Raw genomic sequence first — 6,248 nt, 5'->3', positions numbered from 1 at the left:
AGTGCGTACGTTACATAAGAGGCGGAAAAATGGCCACACAGAATGCTGCGCGCGCACAGGCCACTTCGGTACCAACGTCACGTTTATCATCATCATAGTCATTATCTATTTTTTTTCAGGATATTGCATAAAGTGGGTCTGTGGGCAAGGCCAGCAAGGAAGATAACAAAACATGTCTGTAAAATAGAACACACATTCTGGCAAACAGTGGCACGAAGTGCACATTTGCACAATTGTGATATCTGTTTAAGAAAAACGACTTGGAGGCCAACACTTCAGTACAAAAAGCAAACACGTAGGGATGGATATAAGTGAACAGTGAACGTTATAAATTAAGTGAACAGTTCACCGTTGCTTCACTTTAAATTCAGCTCTAACCCTAATCGCGGTACTCACTTCATCTTTAACCAGTTCTCATAGCCTTGCTTCGAATGAAGACCCTTCGCATAAACGAATGAAAGAGTAGAGACAGTGCCTATTGTGCGGACAAGACCAAAAGATAATGTGCAGCATTATTTTGTGGACCAGACCACACGGTAATTTAATGTTCAGCTTCATTATGTGGACCGTACCACGGTATTACAAACCGATCTCAAAGGTTGCAAACCACTCTTATTTCAAAAATAAGGCGTAGAACTGACTTACAAGAACATATATCCACGTTGAATAAAATGAAGAAAACTTGGAACTGCTGGGGCTCGAACGCTAGGCTTCGCGATAAAACCCGAGACTATACCCCTGCGCCACGGAAGCCGAACGAGCGCGGTCGTTTTAGGGGTAGCTCACAGCGGAACATCACCCTGTGGTCTGGTCCACAGAATAAAGCTCAACACTTTTCTGTGGTATCGCCCACAGAATGGCCAGTGCGAAGAGTAAGTCATATTTTATCGTGGTTGTTACATTGACCTGTCGGAGGAGGGACTCTGGGGGAAATTAGGGCGGTGGTGAACGGTGGACCCGGCGTACCGCGGCCGCTAGATCTGGCCGTGCGGACCGGACTCGGCTGCGGTTGATAACAAACGGTGAGTTTTAGCGTAGCCAGTAGCATACGCTACGCTAGCGGCAGCCGGTATCGGGACCCGACTGCGCATGCACGCATTCGTTCCGGAGACAGGCGACCCCCCCGCCCGCGTGCATTAGAGATGTGAGCGGTTGAAGAAAAGCAAAATAAAGCATAAAAAAAACAAGTTTTTTTCGCATTTTTCAACCAGGGTAACGTCGAAAAAAACAGACGGAGCTTTTCCGGGGAAATTCGTTGTGATGCACCGATCTACAGTGAGGGAAACGCTTTCTGAAATCAATTATTTGAAGTGTTATGGTGCGCACATTTTGAGAGCAGAAGCTCTGCTGGGACGTTGGTGATACAGCACGAAACTATTAAATTCTTTTCATTACGAAAGAAAAAATTCATCGGGCACTTAAGTCTTTTAAGGGATTGGATCGAAGGTGCAAACCAGCGATTATTGAAGACTTCGTGACGGCTGCATCGTGTTTGCAATCTCTTCACGTTAACCTGTCGTGCGGCACGTATCCGGATAATTCTTGTTCCATCCCGCACGGTACAGGGTTAGTGCTGCAGTTACCCCACTTGGCTTCGGCTCTGGCGACAGGGGTTCAAATCTTATTCGAACTCAAATGTGTTTCTATATACAGGGTAATCAAAGTTAAGTCGACAGGTTTTTTTAAAATAGGCGCTTAGATTTACACGAAGACCACCTCTACGTACCCCAAGTAGCACCAAAACATTAGAAGAACGTATTTTTTTTGTTTGGTGCTAACGTTAGAGCAATGTTCTTAATGTCATTTTTTTGAAATGTTTAACTAATGTTATCAAAAACGTTACAGTAATGTTTTGTCAAACATTATTTAAACGTCCACAAAACATTTTTACAACATATTATTAATGTTAGTGTTACATTTCCCTAACGTTGCAGCGAACAAGCTAATAACGTTCAAAAAACGTTTAAAAACAATGTAAAACGTTACATCATATTTCGCCAAACGTTATGCGAACATTAAGAAAGCATTTCTACAACATATAAATACTTTTGGAGTTACGTTTACCTAACGTTGCAGAAGCACCCTACAAAAACATTTTAAGAACAACTAAAAAACGTTACAGTAACGTTTCGTCAAACATTATTGGAACTGTGAGGAAGCATTTCGACAACATAGTAATTATGTTGGATTTACATTTACTTAACGTTGCAGAAAACACGCTTGAAACAATCTTTTAACGTTGCAAAACCTTTTCAGAATGTGGACCAGGAACGTTACAGTGACGTTTTGCCAAACGTGTGGAATGTGTATCGTGGAGCATTGTTTCTGTTATCCACGTTTGCCGGTTACGATATATTTTAAAGCATTTTCAAAATAACAAGGAAAAGTGAAATTTCAAATAAAATTTTATTTTATTTTTGCATGGTTACAACATTTTTTTTATTTACATTCCATTGCTGCTGCTGTGCAGGAGAGGAGGCTCCATCCAGGGGCTGGCTGCGTCTGTGTGGAAAAAGCAAACAATTCCTACTTCAGTACGCTGCGGCAGTAGGCGGTTTTTGCGCGAAAAAGTAGTCGCCGCCTAAGGATTGTTTAGTTAACGAGCGCACACACACGCACATGCACACACGCACGCACTAAAAGGAGAGTAACTGAACAAGCAGCTACGCAGCAACTCGTGCTAACCATATGACCAGAAGAAAGCAAGCGCACAAAATTTTGGGTCACCTGACTCCCAACTTGAATCTCCCGAGTCAGTAACCTATACAGGTTAGTGACTATTCGTCAAAGTCGCTCGCTAGCGGAGTGTTGTGTCTTCTGCATGGTTCATGTATTTTTATTAGGCAGAGATTAGGATGAAAATCATTTAAATATAAATGCACTATTAAATTTTGAGAATATTAGTTTATTGCTTACCTTGTGGGTTCCTGTAAGCCCAATATTCGCAAAGTGGATCCAGTCACCAATGATGTGGCCCGCTATAGACTGTGACCTGCGTCACACCAGCAGCAGCTGGAAAGCATAGGGCGCGACTAGTTATGGGCTGCATAGCAGTTCATAAATTGAACTACTAAAACAAATCAAAATACGCTCTCAGAAATTTTCTACACTCACCAAATACTATTCGGGAACGGATACTAACCTCTCGGACCTTTTTCTTCTTTTCTTCCTGTCCAACTGTATAGATGACCGCTACCTCAATCGAAACAACCCATCTGAAAATTCGCTTGGTTGTAGAAGCGACGTTTGCTCCTCCAGTCCGGCAGATCTTTCACCTAAAAAAGAACACAAAGTGCTACAGAGGTATTACAGATGGTTCACACAAAAGAAACACCCATTAAACACGAATGTGTATAATGGTCCAAGTTTACTTACGTAATAAAGGGAACCAAAGTGGGAACTCATAAACGAACTTCGATCCTAGTCTTTCTCAGCACTGAAAAGAGTTGTGTGACATGTTTAATACATGCTTGGAACTGGCTAGGGGAAGAAAGGAGGAAGAATTTGAGCATTTTACAACAACCCGGGCATTCTTCTTTTTTTTTTTTATTTGCACGAATGCAAGAAGGTTCTGTTTTTCAGTCAAAGCCATGCGTATCATTGCAGCCACTAAATTTGTTAGCGTTCACTTTAACCATGGTTTTTGTTTTTTCACGCTCGGCGTTGTTACCTCGTCATATGAAACGCAGCTGTTATTCATCACTGCTGAGCATTTACAGGATTTTTCAAAAGTTGGGAAGAGCGCCTGGAACCACGGCTGTAAAAGCCTTTGATTCAAGCTGTTCGAAACCGCACCACCGATGAACAGTACTAGAACTAGCCTTTTTGCTCGAAGCATGTCGGTTTTATTTCGGCGAACGGCGGCTGTGCATGATCAATGCAGCCCCAATGAAAGCGTGTTGGTTCCAAACTTCTGATAAAGTACGCGCAGTAGGCAAAATTCTGTATCCAGAGTGACCTCTTTTGGGCGGAACGGTTCCCTTTAGAGGGAGTGGGTGATCGCTAGCATGACCAAGTACCTCCCACACCTCTTAACCCCGATTCCCCCCTTCGGATCTTTATCGGCTTAGTTGAAAGTGGCACCTGCCCTGGTCATTCCAGCTCCTGTTGTGCTGTGCGTTATCGATTGAATTTGCTTTTCCATTTTGATTCGCTAAACCCGCTAGCCATTTACACAATATTTACTTACCAGTTTCTATGGTCTCGGGATTGGCACTCATCGTCGATGAACTCCGCGGCTTTCCCGGTTTGAGGGTATCTTGAAAACCATAGCCTGCAATGAAAGTGACTTCGACTCTTTACCAGCTGCTATTTACCAGCCTTTTGGGGTGCATTTCTCACAACTCAAGAACGCGCTATGCTGCTTTAATGCATTTCAAAAATGTAAGTCGCAAACGAACGCATGTACTCGAACAGCGCACTTTTTCCCACCCTCTGTGACACCTTCAGCCCTCAAAGTGCCCCTTTCTAACAAAGTTGGCTATATAATCACGCAGGTTGTCTGGTTGCTTACTCGCCAGCGAAGAAAGCTACGACAAAAGGCTCAGGTTTGCAGCTTTTAACAATATATCCCAGAAGTCTGACGAACTTTTTGCGATAGGTACACCGTCATACCGTCTAAGTTAACCAGCGGCAAAATAGGCTACCAAGGGGTGCATTCTGACCTGTTCGTTTGCATTTGTATCGACTATATTCCGAAGTAGCTGCACTGGCTGCACCCCCCCCCCCCTTTTTTTTTTTTTCATGTTAAGGAACCCCGGCGTTCCCAACATAATTATCGCATCGCCAGGCAATTAGGGGCAAATGTAATGCTTTTTTTTTTTTCAAAATTTCGCACAGCGAACTAACGTGACGCGCACATTATTTTGTTTCGCGTGCCCAAGCCTCTACCTCACTTGCCCGGCTGAAGTGAAGATCATTCGAGTTTGGGCGAGGTTAGTTATCCGAATTCACTTTGCTTTGCACAAAGCGCACAAAAATCGTTTCCATGCAACGAACAAAAATCGTTTCCATGCAACGTACCCGTAACATCGATTCTTCCATCAATACTGCCTACTATATAGTTCAAAGGCCCGTTCACACTTGCGACGATGAGACGCGATTTCGGAAACTTTTGCCGCCCGGCGATCCGTTTTGTCGTTCGGTCTCGGCCAATTTGTCGCCGCGACAGAAATCGCGTTGTTCGTCGCAAGTGTGCACGGGCAAGAAAATACTCACGAGTTGCTCCTGCACACCTTCCTTGTATGTCGCTTACATTGCCCAAACGCTGCCTCTGGCGCTTCGCTTTGAATATCCAGCGATAAACGGGTCTCGGTTGGACAGACCACGGAGAAAGATATAACACCATCGAACAGGCTACGACTGAACAAGCATGCGCTTGCGCATATACTTACGTCTACAACTGCAGTGTTCCAGGTAAACGATCCGGTGTAACGACTGGAGCTGGGTGCGCACGGGGTCGGCTGTCGGCAGTGGCGAGAAAAGACCCCTTGAGCCCTTGCCCTTTTTTCTTTCCCTCTCATATGGGGCGAGAAGGCAGTGGATCTCCAAGCAACTTTCCGCAGCCGCTGTCTGCGGCTGAAACCTGTCTGAATGAACAAAAAGCCGCGAGGGGGATGCTACACAAAGGAACGTCGCACAATGCGACGGGAAACTTCTCCACCCGCCCTTGGGGACAGCGCCGCGAAGTTCGCCTTTTACATCGCAAAGTGAAGACAGCCTTACCTGCTCGTCTCAACGAACAGAATGAAGAGGACTCGCGAACAAGATTGACTTTGAACGAGACTGATCGTGATGCCCGGATCAAGGAACGCTTCATAACCAAACATGAAATACGAGTGGTGTAGGGAGAAAATTTGTAAAAAAAAACACCAGTGGCATTTTTTTTTTGTAAACTAGAACTTAAACGTTTTGATTCACTAGTCAGAAATATCAAACTTCGATGAAAAAAGAATTGTGGGCAACTTAACCAGTCCGGCTGGTGCGTACGGAATAACTGTGTGGTCACATAACTACAAAAAAGGGTTTTTTTTTTCGTACATGTATGCTTTAAACAAGCGAGTTACCCCTGCAGCCTTGAGCACTATTAGCGAACACGATTACGTAATTTCTCGCCTGATCGCCGATAAAGCATGCCTTCGCCAGGAATGCCTTCGCACATGGAGTCCATCTCCCCCCCCCCCCCCCCCCTCCTTCTTCCTCCCCCGTTAAACGGCTCCGAAAATTACATAGTCTCACGACTAGAAATA

At 44.5% G+C, this 6,248-nt stretch overlaps 1 long non-coding RNA gene across 4 annotated transcripts; it reads right to left on the bottom strand.

Annotated features, from left to right (window-relative positions):
- Positions 1 to 1,733: 1,733 nt before the first annotated feature.
- Positions 1,734 to 5,853, bottom strand: LOC144152214 (uncharacterized). 4 transcript variants are annotated; one of them, XR_013319103.1, is made up of 3 exons: positions 5,394 to 5,853; positions 4,190 to 4,273; positions 1,734 to 3,436 (listed from the first exon to the last, which is right to left on the bottom strand). It is a non-coding gene; the product is annotated as an uncharacterized LOC144152214 (long non-coding RNA). The 4 variants fall into 4 exon arrangements; XR_013319105.1 differs by having other exon boundaries at positions 1,734 to 3,275; XR_013319102.1 differs by lacking the exon at positions 5,394 to 5,853 and having other exon boundaries at positions 1,734 to 3,012; positions 3,143 to 3,436; positions 4,190 to 4,701.
- Between the last annotated feature and the right edge of the window lie 395 nt (positions 5,854 to 6,248).

The sequence above is a fragment of the Haemaphysalis longicornis genome, unplaced genomic scaffold (assembly GCF_048455015.1).
Source record: "Haemaphysalis longicornis isolate Haplotype H1 unplaced genomic scaffold, Haemaphysalis longicornis Haplotype H1 scaffold_9, whole genome shotgun sequence".
In the NCBI taxonomy this organism is placed as follows: Eukaryota; Metazoa; Arthropoda; class Arachnida; order Ixodida; family Ixodidae; genus Haemaphysalis; species Haemaphysalis longicornis.
The sequence above is the reverse complement of the archived record's forward strand: the minus strand, read 5'-3'. Positions and strand labels throughout refer to the sequence as shown.